This window comes from Eumetopias jubatus, unplaced genomic scaffold (assembly GCF_037043125.1).
Source record: "Eumetopias jubatus isolate StellerSeaLion01/CBP00866 unplaced genomic scaffold, mEumJub1_p1.0 scaffold_11, whole genome shotgun sequence".
NCBI classification, from domain to species: Eukaryota; Metazoa; Chordata; class Mammalia; order Carnivora; family Otariidae; genus Eumetopias; species Eumetopias jubatus.
This window is the reverse complement of record NW_028274817.1, coordinates 126,605,609-126,627,002: the sequence shown is the minus strand read 5'-3', so window position 1 is coordinate 126,627,002 and position 21,394 is coordinate 126,605,609.

Genomic DNA, 21,394 nt, shown 5'->3' with positions numbered 1-21,394 from the left:
GTTGTATTAGTTTCTGGTGTGCAATGTGGTGATTATATTAGTTTCTGGTGTGCAATGTAGTGATTCAACAATCGTTTGCACCCATCATGATAAAGGAAGCAAATGAAATTTTCCATGGCTGTTCTCGGCTCCTCCAGGCAGGCAGCCATACCATCCCTCCTTGGTGAGGCTACATCTCCCTGTGTTGCTGGTCTACTGGTATCCAGTTAGAAGGGCTTCCATCTCCTAGCCATCAGACCCAGACTACCTTAGTCCATGGTCCATGACTTCCTAGGGAGACTTTACAAGGGAAGCCGTGAGGACATCAACTTTCCGTGTCTTTTATGTTCGGGCATTCTGACGCTTTGCCATCTGGGACCTCGCTGACCCTGGAGGGAACGATTCAGTCAACAAACCTGGTGCAAACACCCAGGGGTCACCCTGTTGGTATGTTGCTTTGAGGCACATCACCCTTTCGTGCAAGGTGAACATGCCGCATTCTTACCGAGGGTTCTGTCTAAACACATGTTGGCACAAAAGTCACGTTGTTGCCTTCCCTTTCCTTCCAGTTTGGTTTGGGCATGTCCCTTCCTCCAAAAGAAATGCAGATGCCATGCTCAGGTTCTGGCACTCATAGATGTGGCCTTGGGTCTTCTATTTAACGTGATAAACTTCCCATGATGTTCTGTGCCTCTGTCTGAATTTCCCCCTTTGACAAGGACAGCAGTCCCACTGGAGTGGGGTCCACCCTCATGACGGCATTTTAATTAATTACATCTGCAACAGCCCTATTTCCAAACCCGCTCACATTCTGAGGTCTCGGGTGTTAGAGCTTCCACATATGCAGTTTGAGAGGGTGCCAGCCCCTAACAGTAGTTGGTCTTAATACCTCATGAGTATCTGCAGGATGGACCCCAACTGCACGGAAGGGACAGTGCCTATCTCCCAGGAATAGGAAGACAGGTATAATTGTGTGCCAGAAAGTTCGATGGTGGTGGAAATGTGCACATCTTTGCAGGTAAGGACATCAGAGGTGTCCGGGACCCAGTTGATTTGCCTTCTGTGGTGGGCAGGTATTTGGGTTCTGGTTGCCAGCAACTCAGTGGGTTGGGGAAGTGCTGGGAGAGTTGATTAAGGACTTAGGGCTGCAGTCCTGGGGAAAGGGGCCATGCAGAGTTTGGGGGCTGCACCTCGGAAGCTGTCTGTGGGAACCGGGGAGTAAGCAGTGGAGGATTGGAGCCAGCAGAGGGGAAGGGTGGGAGCCATGGTGCATGGGGCATGACCGGGGTATCAGGAGCCTGGATTGGGGTGGGGGCTGGCTTCTCCATTCTCCTCCCTCCCCACGCAGCATTGGGATCCTCAGGTGCCTGCAGCCAGGGTCCAGCTCAGAATAGCTTCTCCTCCTCCCCTTCTTCATTTCAGCTTCATTAAGTTATAATTGACATATAAAACTGTAGGATATTTAAAGCGTGCATCGCAGTGATTTGATGCATGCACACTTTGATGCGGACGCACGCACGTTGTGTGAAAATATCCCCCCATCTAGCTAATGCACACACCCATCACCTTGCATATTTATCTTTCTCTCTCTCTCTCTCTCTCTCTCTCTCTCTCTCTCTTTTTTTCTTTCCTTTTTTGGTGAAAGCTTTTAAGATCTGTCCTCTTGGCAAATTTCAATAATGCGATACTGTGTTATCAACCAGAGTCTCCGTGTTGTATACCCGATCCTCAGGCCGTATTTGTCTTGTAGCTGAAATTCTTGTGCCTTTTTACCAACCTCTCCCCATGTTCACCTCAGCCCATGGCTCCTTCTCAGTATTCCATCTCATCATGTTTTATAGTAACACAGTAATGCATCACGGGTATCGAGTTACTGTGCGGTGGTGCACACAGGTATCACAGGATGGTGTATCTTTGTTACTGTGTGTATCTAGTGTATGTGTGTCTCTTTTATACATGTAGATGTGTGTCCCTTTTTATATCCATTTTATTTAGATTTTAAATCTATTCATTTAGATTTATTTACACAGATTATAGATACCCATACAACTATGGAAATACATATAATACATATCTCTTGTTTAATATATGTTTATCTGTATCGTATATATCTTTTTTTTAAGATTTTATTTATTTATTTGAGAGAGAGAGTGCATGAGGTGGGAGAGCAGCAGAGGCAGAGGGAGAAGCAGACTCCCCACTGACCAAGGAGCCTGATGTGGGACTCGATCCCAGGACCCTAGGATCATGACCTGAGTCGAAGGCAGACGCTTAACCGACTGAGCCACCCAGGCGCCCTCTATCGTATATATCTTTATATAGATACGTAGATAGGCTTATGTATGTTGTATATTATATACGTATATGTGTGTCTATTTTATCTAGAGTTTAGATCTATTTGTATAGATTTACTTCCATAGATTATCTATTATATGAATTTATATATACGAATGTCTATTTTATCTAGATTTTTAGATCTATTTCTATTGATTTACTTATACAGATTATCTATTTATATAAATTTATATATATATGAATGTCTGTCTATTTTATCGAGAATTTTAGATCTATTTCTATAGATTTACTTATACAGGTTATCTATTTATATGAATTTATACATTTATGAATGTATGTCTCTCTTTGGTATACATATTTGTATATTTGTATATGTACATATATATCTTTATGTAGATTCCCATATGGTTATGTATCTATTTATCTAGTTCACATTCACACTTTAAGTAATCTCTACACCCTAACGTGGGGCTCAAACCTACATCTCCAAGATCAAGAATCACCTGTTCTACTGACTGAGCCACCCAGACCATTGATACTTTATATATGTATATGTGTGTATCTACTGATACTTACTTTATTCACGTTTTAATAGATTGATATTAATAGATGCATTTATGTAGATTATTTATGTAGATTTCACATACATTGTGTGTGGAAAAGATACACATATGTATCTTTTGTATGCATAAGGTACATATACACGCACATATGTTTACATATATACACATATCTATATTTGTATGCATAAGGTATGTATACGCGCACACATCTTTACATATATATATACACATAGATACCTTTTGTATGCATAAGGCATATATATATAAGGACACATCTTTACACATATACACATAGATACTGTTTGTATGCATAAAGCATATATACATGGAAACATCTTTATAGATAGATAGATACCATTTTGTAAACACATATATCTGGAAATAGGCTTTAGTTTAAAGATGATGCATGGACGCTGGTTTAGGAGAAACTAGAGGTTTCTTTTTTTCTTTCCTCCTACTTGGACTACATGTGTTCAAATAACAGTGTGTCTTTAAATGGTTATTTTAGAAACGTTGTGGTTCATGTAACTTGTAATACATGCTGAGTTTTGAGGGTAGGTGACATATTTTCCCTAGAATGCCTTATCCCTCGGTGCCTTCCACTGGGTAGAGGCTTAAGAAATACCCTGGGAGAGAAAGGGAGGTCCTTGGTGCTGCGATCAGTAGTGTGTTTATGTAGCCGGCTAATTTTAAGTAACTGGAGAGTTCATTTATAATGCCCTGCCCGGGTAGGAAGAAGCGAGGATTTGTCATTCTACACGCTCTCCACGGCATGTCTGCATTTTTAAAATACAAGTCTAACCAAGATCTCCAAAAGGCATCTGAAAAATGTCTTAATGTGTATAAGCCCTTAATTTCCCCATGCTTGGACAGCTCAAAAATAGATGAATGGATTTCTGAAACTTTTCCCAGAAAATCCTTTTTGGGCCAAAACTAACATTCAGGGCAGAAAATAATGGATAAGCATAAAATACTGAAAGAAGGGGTTTACAGTAAAAATTATAATTTCAGCCTCAAGAATAGCCTTGTTATAATAACATGAAAGTCATAATTCAGGTAGCTTTGAGAAACATAATCTGGTGACGTTCAACCTCAAAATCCTGCTAGCGATTACCATCGCAAATCTGAAAAGCACCGTCGTAGATTTGTAAGAATCTGGATCCCCTATTCTTGGCAACAAAATGGTATTATTAATTTTTTAAAAAAATAAATGTTTATTAGAGAAAGGTACATCATCCTCTAAATTATCCAAAGAGTCCCAGTTTTATACAAGGACGCCTTCTTTGCCTTGTTTTATCAGGAAAAATTAATATTGCTGCCCCTCCTCCCCCATATTTCCAACTGTCTGGCACGAGGTGATGGTTCATTTTAGCTCCAAAAGACTAGGATTTGGCAGCTCTTGGTAATCAGAAACCAAGAATAAGAGTTTGAATGCATCGGAAAACGTGACACTGGAAATATATTCATCTGTTACACATATTTTAGATGTTGAAAAATGAAGTGCTCTGGAGAAAAAGGAGTATCTGAGAGGCAAAATGGCACATTTTTTTTTTCTCTTCCTACTGGCAATTTCTTCTTATGTAGAATTAAAAACAAATAGAAAAAAAAAGACTAGGAGGATTTTTCAGAAAAACAAACAAAAAATAAACTGACTTAGAGTCTGTGCGGACCACGAAACACAGCACACAGAGAAATAAATTGGGTCATCAGGAGACTTTCTATTTGGTTTCAATTTGGGGGATGATATCACCAGAATCCTTTCCGTGCTTAGAAAATCATGGTAGGTTACCGGTCTTCAATTTCGATTAGATCATGCAGAATGAAAATCTCAGACGCGCTGATATTCCTCTTAAGGCTCAGTGTTCCAAGCATGCAGAAACACTTACCCCCGCCGTCCCCTATGGCACGCGGTGTGTGTCTGTCCCTCCGCGTGCCTCTCCTTCCCTGCTAATCTGTTCTCCGTCTCTACTGTGGTGGACTCTGTCTTCCTTCTTGGCTCCTCGAGTTCTCATCTGGTTCCAAGTAATGCTTTGCACTAGACAGGTGAGGTTGGAGAGTCCGCGTTCATCCTTGGCGGGCAGAATGCCCTGCCTACATCATCAGCATTTTCTTTATGTCTTCTGGCCACCTCTACTGGGTCTCTGAGATATTTTTATGATGATTCAACGTGAGTCTTTAAATATGTAAACCACTCCCAAGGGCGTGTGTGCGCTAATTTTTCGAGACTCTGGCTGTGTTTTCCGTGGATGGTATCTCACGTTTTCTTATTTTCTTTCTTTTCATTCCTTGCTTCTACCGTGAGTCATCCTGGCACTGGTAGAAATCCAAATCTTGCCCCCTCTACGGCTAGACCTGGCATCTCTTGGGTCAGAACTGTGCCTCCCATTGTTGCGGGAACATTCACCTGCTCCCTGTGACAGCAAGTCAAGCTCCCTGGGACTTTTCTCTCTCTCTCTCAGGTAACCAGAAGCCTGCACGTGGGCTGCCCAGGGCTGGTGCCCAGAGGCTCAGAGGGACAGCTGGAAGCATGTCTCTGGAATTCCTTTTGCTTTTCCCCCCTGATTTGTCACAAGACGGCTACCGCAGCTCCTGCCATCACGTCTACATTCCAGGTGGGAAGACTAAGAAGAACGAAAAAAGCAAAAAAAAAAAAAAAAAAAGGTAAGAAAGAAATCAAGGGAAGGTATTCCTCCTTCCCAGAACTTCGAGTTTGAAACTCGAACTTTGAGTCTGAAAGCCTCATCAAAGAACCCCTGTTGTTTCCCACTGACCTGAATTAGCTTCCTTGGCCACCCCTCTGTGGGACAAAGGTTGGAAGATGAAGTAAGAAAAATGGAGAATATGCGGCTGGGCCATCCTTGCAAACCCTACAAAACTGGAGTTGCAGAGTGAAGAAGAAGGGGAGACAGGATATAAAGGCATGAGGTTCTCCAATGCCCACTCTCCATGGAAAACAGCATCCTCTCTTTGCTTATGTCCAGGTATTTGATATATGTTGTAAGGAAGGGGAGAGAGGAAATCACTGAAGCAAGGAGGCAAATGCTCAGCTACATCTTGAGAAGTGGAAGAAGTAGGTCAGATGAACGGCATGAGAATAGCATTTCAGGCGAGAAGCAGGTGGTGCAGAGGCTCTGGCTGTGGGGAGTGTTGGTGTGTCCTGGCCAGGGCGACTGTGGATGTGGTGATGGGGCGTGGCTGGGAGCGGGGTTCTGTCCCAAGTGCCGTCGGCAACTGCTGGACTATTCTCCGTTTGCAATTCTAAGGTCTGCCAACTGGGGAAGCAGGATTATGTAGACTCCCCGAGGACCTTCTTGGTGGCTGTGCAGGGACAGAAGGCTCAAGAGAGACTTTTGTGTTTGGACTGTACTGTCTACTATGGGTGGCAGAGATGGTTCTGAGTTGGGGTTTAGGGAGCAGGGGTTGGGGTAGTGTTGGCCCTGTTGGGATGTGATTGAGTTCAGAGTGCCTATGAGACACTCAGGGCAGATGTCACCGATGCTGTGTCAGGACAGGCATCTGGAGGATGGGGAAAGGTGGCCAGGGACTGGACAAACGGACGCTTTCAGAGGCGTGCACCTGTTCACCCGTACACCAGCTCGTTCTGCCGCCCTTGGTGTGATGCATGCTCAGTCAGCGCTTGATGGACTAAGGGCTTGGCGGGCGCCAGTCACTCTTGCCGTAACCTACTGAGGGTGTTCCCTCTACTGACCAGGACCCTGGGTCCCACGTCACACCATTGGTTTAGCACAGGGCCCAACCTACCCTGCACTGTGTCACCAAGCCCCACCTCTTTACTGAGCTGGGAGCCAGGAGCAGAAGGAGGGGACACCTCCTTTCTTCCTCTCAACGAGTGGCCAGCTGTGAACAGGAGTTAGGACATGCAGGTGACGAAGTCAGCTGAGCCTTGTGGTCGGCCAACCTGGTGCGGTGACTGCAAGGCACAGACGACAAAATTCTAAGGTTGGCATTTTGATGGGGTGCAGAGGCAAGGGTGCAAATTACTTACCTCAGGGGACAGTGTGTTACTGATGGCAGCCTCTCCTATGAAGTCCGTGCATCGTGCGGATCCTTCCCCTTATGCATTGAGCCGAGGGCACCTGGAGAGGGTGGGCCACTTGCCATGATGCTGACCTTGGAGACATGGGGTTTATAAAAGATGCGCAAAGCTTGGGTCCTTTTGTAGAGACTCCAGACCTGCAGCCGGCGAAACAGTGGTTATGGTAGGATGCCAAGTTACAAGGTGTTGAGGTCAAGTCCCATGGTGGGAGGCGGTGTCTACACTGCCCGATGGGCTGAGATCTGTGCCCCCAAATCCAGAGGACTGTCTGGTATACCATGAATGCCAGCTTCCATGCCAGCAACAAACTGGCCTCTGAACACCATATCCCTGTGTGCCCAGGGCTGGCTACCCTCCTCAGCACCATGTTGGGCTTGACCCCTGCCAGGAACACATGAGCTTCCTCCATATGGAGAAGAGACGCTTTGGGATCAAGGTGCTCTCAACACAGCCATGATTTCCAATGGCGGCCGCTCCCACTTCGTTGGGCTCAGTCCTCACTCCTGGTGTGGCTTCAGCATTATCGAGTCGGTGTGTGGAGAGCTTTTGGACAACTCTACAGCACGTTTGGGGTGATTTGGCTTTATGATTTTCTAGAAACTTGTTGGCTTGACCTGTGCTTGATGATTCACATGAGAACCATCCATAATGCAACAGCTCAAGTTGGTGGGACTCGTCCAAAATTTTTCTGAATGGAAACATAATATTATAATCATCTTATTTCCCTCTTCTTCTTCCTCCTTCTCCTTTTCCCAGAAATATTTGGCTATGTCTGCTATAATAAAATAAAGGCGTTAAGAGGCACTTAACTTAAATATTTAACATAGTTCACTGAAGAGTAATAAACCACAACACAATGTGTTAAGCATAATTATCAAAATAATGCCGCTTTTCCTTTACAATAAAGGAACAATAAAGGCATGACGAAAATATGACCAACTAGTTGGGTTCGTTTGGATTCATTCAGAGACTTACCAATAATCTTGTGGGCGTATTGTCAGGTTCCATGTTGAAAAATCAATGCATTATATTGGGGGAATAATGCTAAGATAAAAGAAAGAAGAGACACATTTCAGATGTAATTCTTAAATTAAAATGACATACCCATCAAATATCTCAACAACTCTTTAAAAGACCACTTGAAAAAAAAAATCAAGACTGTTCTTTTCAGGAATATCTTTGCTCAGTAAACATTTAATTAAGGGTTCAATAAGTTCAATAATTTACAGGGAAGTCAGTTCTGTATTCTGTACACATGAAAGGTCCCATGCATCTCTCTCTCAAAGCTCAGATTTGTGGTGGCCTGGGCAGAAAGTAAAGAGTTCACCATTTGAACAGAATTTAGAGCAATTGCAGAGTTCACAGAACCCCTGTCTTTTCAACATTCTCCAACAGCAAGGGTTACAATGACACATTCGTTGCTCTTACCTTCTACGATGTAGGAGTAAAACCCACTCCTTAACAATAATGACAAGAAACCACAATGAAAGTAATTCCATTTCATATTTCTATCAACGTGGATTATGCTATTAACAAATGTTATAGGAAATGTCCTGGCACCGTAAGGAGCAGAAGTGACGGACGATTAGGCCCCAAAGGAACGTTGACTCTGGAGCATGCCAACGTTGGTTTCTGCCATCACCATCTATCCTAAGAGAGTGGAAACACCTGTAGGGCTTAATGTTCCCTTCAATGACTTTTTTTTTTTTTTTTTAGTAAATAAAATCTGTAAGAATAACTCTTTTCCCCTGGCCCCTCGAAGAGCGTTTCTTGGTGTCCCTAGGAATCCTTAAAATAGTTGAATCATAAACTTTCCAGTTTTGCCTCCACAGATTCACTTAACTGGCGTTTGTTATAATTTTGTCATTTCAAGAATGTTGTATAAATGGAATCATGTGCATGTAACCTTTAGAATTGTCTGTCTCACTCAGCACAAATCTCTGGAGATTCATCCAGGTGGGTGTGTGGAGCAATAGCCTGCTCTGTTTTATTGTTAAGTACGTCAATGGTATAGATGGATCCCATTGGGTTTATCCATTCACCCACTGAAAGACATCTGAGTTCTTTCCAGCTTGGGGCTATTTTGAATAAGGCTGCTATAAGTATTTGTGTACAGGTGTTTGCATGAACATACGTCTTTATTCTTTTTTCCTGGGAAAAATGCCCAGGAGTGTAATTGCTGGGTCATCTGAAGGTTGCACAGCTATTTTTCTTTTTTCCCAGAGGAAACTGCCCAACTGTTTTCCAGAGCGGCTTTAACATTTTACATTGCCACCAACAGTGTGTGAATGATCTAATTTCTCTGCATCCTCACCAATATTTAATGCTTAATATTGTCACAATTTTGTATTTTAGCCATTCCGATAGGCAGGTAGGAATATCTCATTTTGGTTTTCATTCGAATTTCTCTAATGACTAGTCATGTTGAACATTTGTTTTCTTGTTTCTTTACTGTTGAGTTTTGAGAACTCTTTATATATTCTAGATACTACTCCTTTGTTGGTATGTGGTTAGCCAATATTCTCTCCCTTTCGTAGCTTTCTTTTGCTTTTTTAACAGGGTCTTTTGATGGAGTCCAATTGATCAGATTTTCTCTTTATGGATTGTGTTTTTGGTGCCAAGTCTAGGAACACTGCCTAGCCTACATCCCAAAGACTTCATACTATGTTTTCTTTATTTTTCTTAGAAGTTTTACATTTTACATTGAAGTTCATAATGCATTTTGAGTGGAACTTTGTATCAAGGGTGAGACCCAGTTGGTGATTTTGTTTTTGTTTTTGTTTTGCCTGTGGATGCCCAGTGGGTCACCACCATTTGTTTTCTTTCTGCATTGAATTGTTTTTTCACCTTTGTTAAAGATCATTTGGAAATATTTGTGTGGGTCTATTTCTGGGTTCTCTTTCCCATTCCATGGATCTATGTGTTCCTCTCTGCACCAATACCACACGGTCTTGATTATTGTCACTGTATAATGTCTTAAAATTGCATAGACTGATTCTTCTCCCATGACTTCTAATTCAACTCTAGTTTACTGTCCATGGACCCCCTCATCACATCTCCTTAGGGACACCACAGCCCCATGGGTGCCCATGCAGGATGGAGAGTTCTCATGACTTATTCATCATGCATGGACACCCATCACATCCCCTTAGGGACAGCACAGCCCTGTGGGTACTCATGCGAGATGGAGAACTCACATGACTTATTCATCTTGCATGGACCCCCCATCACGTCCCCTAGGGACAGCACAGCCCCATGGACACTCATGCAGGATGGAGAGTTCTCATGACTTATTCATCATGCAAGGACCACCCCCATCATGTCCCCTAGGGACAGCACAGCCCCATGGGTGCTCATAGAGGCTGGGGGGTTCTCATGACTTATTCATCATGCATGGACCCATCCATCACGTCCCCTTAGGGACAGCACAGCCCCATGGGTGCCCATGGGATCAGAGATTTCAGACCTTTAGTTAACTGTCCTTTGGGATGTGAATTCCAAGATTAGGGTGCCAGTATTGTCTGTTTCTGGAGAGATTCTCCTACTTTATAGGCTTCTGCCTTCTCCCTGTCTCCGCACACTGTGGAGAGAGAGAGGAAGATTTAGCATCCCTTTACAGGGGCATGAATCCCATTATGGGGGGGGGGGGCGCCATCATTCTGACCTAATCATCTCCCAAAAGCCTACCTGCAAATACCGTCCCATTGGGAGTTAAATCTTCAATATATGAATTTGGGGGGATGTGAACATTCAGTGCATAGTTTTTAGGATGACCTTACACTAGATTCACAGGATCCCAAGTCAGTCCAGGGGACTTGAGCCAACACTTGGAGGGTTTCCTTCCAGCTCCCATTCTCTGGTGGGTCCTGGGCAAGCCACGCCTCCTGCTAACGTTGGAACCCCCTTTCATGGTCCGTAGCCAAGGTCAGACAACTTGGGTGCAAGGTGACATCATACATGGCATGGGGGGGCCAAGCTGATGTCACTTAGTTGAAAGCCCGGAATGAAGTGTATTTTCCACAAGCGTCTGAGCATTTCCACTCAGCGGAGGCATCAGGGATGGGCGACACCGTTGTTGTCTGACGTCTTGTCCTGAGGCCTCAGAAGGCCTTCTTCCAAGTCAAAGGAAGTGAGTATCTCAGAGCAATAGACAGGGTTTGTTTCGTCCTCTGCCCTGTGCACCTGCTTTGCAACTACTTTTCCGTGAAGCCGTCTGCTCCAGAATGTGAGTAACCCAGGCACTGTGTGTGAAGGTTCATTCTGCGTCCCCTGCAGCCTCTCTGGAAAAGCCGGACCCCTCCTCAGACCCGTGCGGAGCTGAGCTCATGGCCGGCAGCAGCGGGGGTGGGAAACGAGGAAGTCTTCTCTTCTCCTTGTCATACACACAGGAGGACTTAAAAATAGCGTTTGCATCTGAAATGGTACCATCTATCTTGCTGAAAGATTCCAAATTTCCCCAAACTGTTGCCCAGAGCTGGATTAAAACTCCAGCCATCAATCCCTCCCCGGGTACCATAGCTCACAGATATGTCCTTCCTGGAAAGGACTTGGCAAAACTAATCAGCCATAGGAAGGTGCTCCTTAAAAATCACAGACGCATTTCCCTGGAGGATGTTTCCAGGGAAGGCCCGCCGGGCATGTCTTTCCATAATTTTCCTTTAAGTCTCAATATGCTTCAATTGGATTAAGGAAAATAATCAATGTTCTTAATACACTATTTACTTGTAATATTTTCAGTGGGCTGTGAGTTAGGTTTCCCGAGATGAAAGATGATTTTAAAAATTGCTAAAGGTAATGATTTTTTATAGCTTAATTTAGATTATATTGAAAATTATGAGAAGGGGAAGGGGAAAAAAAAAAGCACCCAGGACCGCTGCCACCTTATTAAACATCTCCGCGTTTTTGCAATTTAAATACTACACTCCGTCATATATTTTGTGTATTCATATTTCAACAATAAGCATTAATAACATGGTAATATCTTTATTTCCATAGTGTTGCTTTAATATACCATGGGGAGCTGGGAGCAATGTTCGCTCGATATTATTTCCATTAGAACTAGCAGATTCTATAGAAGGGCTGGAGTTTTCTTTGCACGGGGAAGGAATTGTTCTCTTCCGGCCCCTGCCTTAAATGAATGAGGGTGAGACGCTGTTTGACAAGAATGAAGGTGGACTTGGTTCTTAGCTCTCTTGTCCGGTTGGTAAGCGGGTCCCGGGGATGCTTGTCGCTCCTTCTGCTGGGATCCAGCTGTATCAGCAAGCTAGCTCTGGATGTGGGTAAATTACAAGCCCCACTGGCGTCCTGGGTTGCTCGCCCTGCAGGGAGCACCTTTAGGACAAGGGGCTGCTCATGATACGATCTGCTGACAGAGGTGCCTACATTGGGTGGGTCCTCCACCTAAGGGACCCTGGGGGCTCAGGCTCACCTTGGGAGAACACCCATTTCTTGAAACCTCACAGAGGAAGGAGGGCAGCCTTCCCGGTGGGCTCCCCGGGGGAAAAGAATGACTGTTACAGTAGAACTGAAACTACTGGGGAGACCCCCGTTGCAAAATGAGAACAAGGGGGTGCTCGGTCAAAAATGACAAAGGATTTTGAGATGTTGACAACAGAGCTTTGAACAAGGCTCCCTTCTGAGCTTTGGGCCCCATGCACCAGGCACATACGTGGGTGGGTCGCGGCTGGGGAGATGCCACGTGGAACAGGGCGGGGGGCTCTTGGCGCTGGTTGGGGAGGAAGCTTTGGAAAAGGAATGCAGATAGAAGATGCCCAGGGGTTAAGTTTGAACCTGTCTGGGAGGTGGTCTGTGTGTCGGTGGGGGTGTTGACAAGGATAGGGCCAGCCATCAGCGGGAAGACTGCTGATCTGGATCGCAGGTCTGGGCTTGCCGGGATCAGGGGTCTGGGTGGCTGGACCGTCCTTTGAGTGCTCTCCAGGGTGGGCGCCACTGTTGGCTTGCATGGGGCTTTATTTAGGGGCAGACAATCTGCTGCTATAGGGGGGATCCCTTCGAGGGACGTCAACGGTGCAGGTGTGAGCTCTGTATCTATAACTTCCCGCAAACACCAGATTTCAGGCTGGCCCTTGTGTGCTCACCACTGAGGGGCCGTGCGGATGGCAGCCTCAGCTGGATAGGGCAGAGCACAATGCCCCTCAGGGCTCAGGCTCTGGCGGGACGTGGATGTTTTCTGTCTGCACAAGTACAGAGCTGCTGCTCCCCTCGCTTGTGTTCTATGCCTCTGTCAAATACATAAATAAAATTAAAAAAATAAAAATAAAATAAAAATGTATTATCAGGCCACATAGGTGCACTGCATGTGTTCCTGTGTGTGCAAAGGCATGAAAATGTGAACACAGGTGTGTTTATATGTAAGTGTGTGCACACACATGCATGTACCTTTTGGGACCCAGATGACAACAAACTATTTTGATTTAGGGTGTTAACAACTGTTCAGAACACATAAAAAAACGGTGTTTCTTTGAAGATCGTCTGCAAATCTGAATATCTTATACCAACAGACCTTTCTTTCTGGATCGTTCATTTAAAATCCCCAGACTAAGTAGCCGAAAACGGGAGAATCAGCTTGTAACTTGGTGCCCATGGAATAAATGTGCGAGTACCAAATCACAGAGATTTCAATGAGATGCATCAACGTTGGCTTTTTAATTTTATCTAGACTTAAAAATTCTATACATTTGTTTGTTTGTTTGTTGGGTACAGTGTGTGTTAGTCAGAAATGATTCACCAAAAAGTTGGCCCCTCTTGAAAACAGAGTCGTGCAATAGTTAAAATTGCCCCGTGTCTGAAAACGGAAAAAGCCTCCAGGACCTGGGTGTATGGCAGACATTTCGTAATAAAAACTCTAGCAGACTAGTCCCCCTCTGCCTGGCCCCCTGCCTGGGAAGGTGGGGATATTCCCGATTGTTTTCCCGGGGTCCCTGCTCCTGTTTGGAACTTGGATCCGTAGACACGGTTTTGATGGACTGAGATGCTCGAAAACCGCTTTCCTTCTCCCAGTTTTGCATGTAGAATTTCAGAACGCGGAAAGGGTCGGCCGCGGCGGGGACGGCTTTCCGCCCAACATCTCGGCCCCCTACGTGTGGCTGGTTTACTATTCTTTCAAGGTCGGGAGACAGGAAGGCCAGTTTTTAGTCTCTTTCTCTACTTCCCCCATTTTAAGTGTTCCCAGGATTTCTGCAAAGAATCCCCAAGTCTTAGTGGTTAAAACATCTGCGTATGTTCATATCTGTATCATGTATATTTATATCGCCTATAACTCTACGTATTTCTATTTCTCTATCTTGTAAATCTGTGTCTAGATCTTCTGTATCTGCGTCTCTATCTCTATCTGTATCTACATCTGTATCGGTCTCTGCGTCTGTATCTATATTTGCATCTCTATCTCTATTTGGATCTATGTATCTGTCTGTATCTATATCTACACCTGAATCTGTATCCACATGTATTATCATGTCTACCTGTACCTGTATCTATATATAAAATTTCTGTATCTTTCTATTTATAAAATATAAACATATGTATCACATATCGTTGGAAGTTAAAAAAAGACATAGTAGCACATGATTTTTAAGGAGACGCGGGATGAGAAGATTATCCATTAAAAGCAAAACTAATCACTTGCCAAACGCAGAGGCGGTACACGGGAGACCAAGTGCATGGCTTTGGCATCTCGTCCCTGAGTATATTCCTCGTCTTTGGAACGCTCCCCGTGGCCAGTGCCTTCCAGAGGCTCCTACGTCCGCCTGCGCTGGCTGTGCTGGGCCCCATCCCCGCCGGCCGGCCTCCACATCCCTGCCTGGATCTCCGGCACAGCTGCTGTGCTGGGGAACTGAAGGGACCTTGAGATGCAGCCGCCTGATGGCGCGTGAGCCCACTCCCACTCTCACGGTTCTTTCCGGACTCCCGGGTGACCACGATCGATGGGGCCAGGACCCCCCTGGGAGCCAAGAGAGGCAACGAACCACACCAGGCTCATTTCCCAGGGCTACACGCATCTGCAGTGTTGCAAATGCCGGCCTGCTTTCTGCACGGAACGCTGGGGGACTTCATCCTGGAGGCTGTCCACCTGTGGTGTGTGCACGGGACCGTTTACAGGCGAGAAGCCCCTGGAACCTGCTGAGCCCCGCAAACCAGGTCTGCATTCCCATCCCTGCAAACCAAAGGACACGGCGGGGACCAGAACTGTCCGTCACATGACGTCGTTGCATTCTTCCCTGATTGTGTTTTCCCTCCTGCGTCCGAAAGATATATTTCTGTCCCTCTACAGTTTCAGGGTGTTTTCCTTACTTAGGAGGAATCACGTTGAGTCATTAAAAATATGTATGTTTGTATATACATCTGGATCTCAAGGCAATGCTGAAATCGGGTTATTGGGGAGCAAAGTACTCCGGGCCTCCACTAGCCTGGGTAGATGTTATTTCTTTTTTTCGGCATTCTTGCTCTTTAGACCACAAAGGGAGGCCTGTGAGGGTTTCCTGGACCCTGTGGGTTGACACCATCCAGACGGGGGAAGGGCAGGGCCAGTCAGAATGCTCCGGATCTCCTTTCCGTGGGGTTTCTATCTCTCCGGGTCACAGGAAACACGGACGTGCTAAATGACTACGCCTTCAGGATCATCCGTGATGGAAAGCGCCGCACGGGTGCGGGAGGTGAGCTTGGACAGAGGGAGAAGTAGCTTGTGGAGTCCAGCCGCGCTGTGATGAGCGACTCTGGAGAGCGTGGGCCTGCATGGGGGACACCGAGCACCGGCCGCGGACGGACGGCCCAGCACGGGTCCGTGTGTCTGTCGGCTACCTCCTCACCGACTATACCAGGTACGATTCTGCACACACCTGTGACGTTGCTCACAAACGGAAAGATGGGGAAGAAATATAAAAGGACCCTGTTTCAAAAACTATTGGTCTCTGCCCGTCATCTTTCCGAGGCTGACCTGGTTGACCTGGAGCCCTCTCCCCAGCCTGTGATTTGTGGCCCCAACACCATCGATGTGAACACTTGGTGAGGACACATGGTGGGCTCCGTATATAAACACCAGAGAGCTCCTCATCGTTTGCTCTGAGCCTGGCCCTCCAAAAAAGAAAAAAAAAAAAATGGTGTGTTTATTTTATTTTTTTCTTTTTGGAGGGAGAGTTTCCAAGTTTTAAGTACCTTGTTTGTGCACGACATCCCGAGAAACCCCGAAGTCACACACATACTCATTTCCTGGCCCCGACAACCAAAGGTTCACTTAAGCAGTGGAGACCGTCACATTGAAAACAAATTAAAAAAAAATTTTTTTTGGTGCCACCTAGGTTCTCCCCGCCAAAGGTGTGAGTTTAGCAGCAGGTACGAGGTGTCCCGGTCAAACTTTGTCCCACGTCCTGGCCAATTGCGTCTGGAGGGCTCAGAACGCGTGTAAGGGGGGTGGGCAGATAAGAATGGGCTTGGGTCTCATTCTGGGCGTGATTGAGGACATGCAGGCTGCCGAGGAATCTCATTTTTCCCTGTGGCAGGGGCAGGGTTCTTGCTTTCTTGCCTGCGGGTTTTCTCAGTAGGAAGGGGGCGGTTAAAGAAAACCGGGTAAGGTGCGGTGAAGCCAGCAAAGGTCCGAGGCGGTCCTTTCTTCCGAAGGGGTGTATGGAAATTACAGTACAGAGCGGGGAGGGCAATTTCCATATCGGGTGCAATGTGCCTTCGACTCGGGGAGTGAGTGACAGGGGTGGGGGGCAACCAGGAGCATCAGGGTACCGACCGTGGGGAGGGGTCACCAGCCTCCCTTGCAGGAGGCAAGAGGCGAGCCTGATGCATGAAGTCCCAGCAGCCCGGCAGCCAGCAAGGGGGAAAGACGAGGTGCCCCCCGCCCCCCGCACCTCCCTTTTCATTGGAATTCACTTCCCGCGTTCCGGTTTGCGGAAGAACTTCCCCTGGCGCCCCCGCCCGCCCCACATTTGCATCTCGGTCCTCATCCTGAATTCGGGGAATGCGATTCAATCTTACTCTCCCGACGGTACCATTAATATTTTAATTTAATCCGAATTTCTTGAACTTGCTCGCCATCCTGACTAACCTAGTTACCTGTCAGGCTCCATCAGCTTGTCATATTAGAAGGGATTGTCCTCTGAATCTAATCTACTCGAAATGATTTCGTGGGGTGGTGGTCCATAAATCATTTCAGAATCGCCCTGACACGTGAAGGCTTCCCTGGGTAAACAGATCACGCCGGCTTTACTGCAGGCAGCCGTGAACTTTGCTTTATCAACTCCTCATTGATTCCTGCGCGCCAAGAGGTCAGGAAAAATGTTCTCCTTTACATAGGAAAACATTATTAATATAAGCGCCGTGTGCGAGCAAACCTAATTAGGACGCGCTCCGGCCGTCCCCGGTGAGCCCGGCTTGGAAGCAGGGCACACGTGTTTCTACCCAGCCCCTCACGGAGTTTGAAATGATTCGTTCGTTGCCAAAAGTTTGACGTTTCTCCTCTCCAATCAAAGGAGAGGTGAGGCGGAAAATGACAAGTGGAGTCTAGCAAGGGGCAGAGTGAGGTTTCTGCAGGGCACCGCGGATGGGAGGCTCAGAGGGACGGTGGCGCCAGGTGCCGCACGAAGGGGCCAGGCACCCGGCGGGGTGCTTCCTGGGGTTCATGGGAGCCCTGGAGACACACACATGCACACACACGAGCACACGCATGTACGTATACCACCACATTGTATGAACATATATGCACCAGCATACGTACATATACAAACCAGAACATATGTGCACACCCGCCCATGCACGCACACCAACACATCAGCAAATACACACACACGAGTATGCACACACACACCAGCATGTGTACATACACACACATCACACATGCATGCACACATACCAGCATATGTACACACACACACGCCAAATGCACACACATGAGGAGGCACGCACACACCAGCATGTGTACATACACACACACATCACACATGCATGCACACATACCAGCATATGCACATACACACACATGCCAAACGGACACACACACACGAGCATGCACACACACACCAGCATGTGTGTGAACGCATCCATGCACCAGCATATACAGACACACCACAACATATACACATGGGCACATGCACATGCACCACACGTGGATGCACACACCAGCACATGCGTCTGAACATGCACATGCACCAGCATACAACACTCACACACCAGAACACACACATACATTAACACATGCACACACACCAACACATCAGCACATGCACATACACCAGGCATGCACACACACTAGCACATGCAAACACCCCCAGCATGTGGGTGAACACATATATGCACTAGCACACACACACACACACATACCCCAGCACGCATGCACATGCATACACACAAACAGACAGACAGACACACACACACACACACACACACACACACACAGACTCTGATGGCTCTGAAGATGCAGACAGAGCCCACGCAGCTTGAGCCAGTTCCGCCAGTGTGCAGCTCAGAGAACCAAAGATAACCCACAGCAAAGTTAGAGCTGCAAGCTACCCAGGTCCGAAGAAACGGGCGCGCCAGTCTGAGAGCTTCTCGGACATTATGGGTGGAAGCCGGGTGGGCCTGAGCAGAGCAGACTTGCTTCCTGTGGCCCCGCACACAGACTAGGATCTCTCCCCAGGAGAAGCATCCCTGAGGAGAGGGAACGTGGCTGGAAATACGTGCACATTCCAAAAAGAAACACCAAGTTTCCGTGTACCGATTGCTTCGTTGTCCATTCCGGAAGGCGTGTGTGAGACCGTCAAAAGCCTGAGCAACACAGGCAAGGGGGTGGCGGGGAGAATTACCAGGGGATTTATTTTTATACAGAATATTGAGTACCAACGCCTCCTCCCCAATCCAGCCCAGTGCCTCCCCAACGGGCTTGTGCTCTTGTCTCCCTACACCTTACCCCGGATTTGGTATTAGTATGATCTTCACACTTTTGAGAACGAAAGCAGAACAGCTTTGTTGGCATCAAATGCCAAGCACACGATCAGAGGCAAGCTGAAGAGGTGTCAGAACGAGGGGCAGGGGTGTGGTTTCTTCGGTCTTGAAGACACGGACACACTTAGAAAGCGAGTATAGCGATTGGACCCGGTGGAGCTCAAAACAGACTCGGTTGTGAGCCGCAGATATCACGGAGAGGAGCCAGCTGATGGTGAACCCGGACGGGCTGAACTTGCATTTCAGGGGCGCCTGGGTGGCTCAGTCATTGTGCATTTGCCTTTGGCTCGGGTCATGATCCCAGGGTCCTGGGATCGAGTCCCGCATCGGGCTCCTTGCTCGGCGGGAAGCCTGCTTCTCCCTCCCCCTCTGCCCCTGCTTGTGCTCTCTCTGTCTAATAAATAAAGAAAATCTTTAAAATAAAATAAAGTAAAACTGCATTTCAATGCCCATCAAGTAGAACCAGTCCATCTTTTATACTTTTTTCTTTTTTTTTTTTTTTGAAGATTTTATTTATTTCTTGGAGAGAAAGAGAGAGAGCACGAGCAGAGAGGAGCGGCCCAGGGAGACAGAGAAGCAAGCTCCCTGCTGATCGGGGAGCAAACGGGTGCATTTTTTTACAGTATTTTGTAAAATTGGGTGGGGGACAGGTAAGCGGAGGCAGGCGGGGGGTGGGGGGGAAGACACTGGCTTGAAGACACTGGCTTGGTTAAGGGAAAGCTTGTTTGAATTTGGTCAACTCTGGATTTTTAATTTTTTTTAATTATTTTTATTCATTATTTGATTTATTTTCTCCCCCTGCAATATAGCCCACCGCTGGTTTTGCATTTGGGAAGGGAAGTTTTCTTGGGCGCTGAGGTGCGTTGGCCCACATAATGCTCCCTGCGGGCATTTCCCAATTTCCCAACACCGAGCTACCAGGCGATTGAGGGAGGGCCGGGCCCTGGGGGTGCCAACGAGCGAGAATTAAGTGGGAAGGAAGGGTTGACAATGCTTTGTTTGGGATTGACGTGGCTTGGGGAGGCACGTTCGGGGAGGTGGGGGCATTGATGAGGAGTCTGGAAAGATCCATGTGGTTTTCCTGAACGCAGGGGCAGGGGGACGTGGTCAGACTTTCCGAGGTGTCACCGAATCCTGAACGATGAATTAGATGCACGGACAGAAAGCAAGCGACGGGGTCCAACGTGCCCCAAAGTAGAGGCACACGTCGTTGTCCCGCAGAGACAGGCAAGAGTTTTCTCTGACACGCATTTCCCGGGGCCGCCCACGAACCATTCTAAAGCGACTTCAGAACCTTCCCGTATGCAAACCCTCACGATCTCTGGGGGGAAAGATAACAAGATGATGCTCTGTTTTGGCAAGAAAAAAAAAATCAAACTCTCTTTTTAAGACACAAAAATGTAGAAAATTTATGATGTACTAGAGGCTGGTAATTGAACATAATAAAAATAATAACAAAAAGAACAAAAAATATAAATAAAAAATAAAAGTATATGTAAGGCAAATATAAAAAGTTGGATTTTTTTTTAACTCTGCACTTCTAATTCTTGGTAGCTATTGAAAGTTAAAGAATGTGGATTTTTTTTTTTTGGTGGGAAAAAAATGTAGAATATAAGCGTTTGCAGTAAATGTTCTTGGGCATCGCTCTGTGGTTGTAAAAGTGTTGTTTTCAGCAACCCCAAGCCGTGGCCTTTGGAAACGGGTCTTGTGCAGCAAGAATGGCCCAATTCCTTCTGCTGATTCTCAAGATCCGTGTCGGGCTCAGCTTTGGAAAGCCAAGTCCGGTTTTTAAGAATGATATGCCAAGGGTTTTTTGGAATTAGAGCAAGATGGCATTATGGATTTTATTAATTTGAGTATTACTAATTTGATTTCTTTCTTCGGGTTTTTTGAGGGTAAATTTAAGATGTGGTTTAGTTCGTGTTCAAGCTGTTGGGTGATGCTTGTTGCTTCCAGGAGGACGGTTTCGGATGCCTGGGCAGAGGGGCGCTGAGGTCCCGGTGAAGGGAGGGAATGGTCTAGCCCCACCTGCATCGTCCACAGGGCAAGGACCGCCACCCCTCTGAAAGAATGCTTGCATCAGAAAAATCGAGGTGCGCTGCATATTCATCGGTCTTGTGATCATGCACAATAGCAACAAGGAACAAAAAACCAACTCCACGGAGGATGAAATCAATTCATGCAAAAGTGGGGACGATGAGGTGTCTCTGAGTACAGACTGGGGGGTCGGGTGGGGAGGGGAAGGGCTGGCTTACGTACTCACACTCCCTGTCGTTTTTATTCCCAGGGCCCTCGTGGCACGGAATTTCCTGGATCCTACCGGGAGCCGCAATCCCTGATTCTTCATAAAATAATGATTCCGTGGAAGTCTGGGGCCGCATGCATATTGGAAATATAATTTTGATGTGAGGCAGGGAGCGCATGGTAATGACTTGGTCTTGGCGAGAAGGTAAAAAAAAAAAAAAAACGGTCACTTGTCAGAACGGAACGGCTGGTTTCTACCCAGACGATGGGACATAACTTAATTAGCCTTTATTTG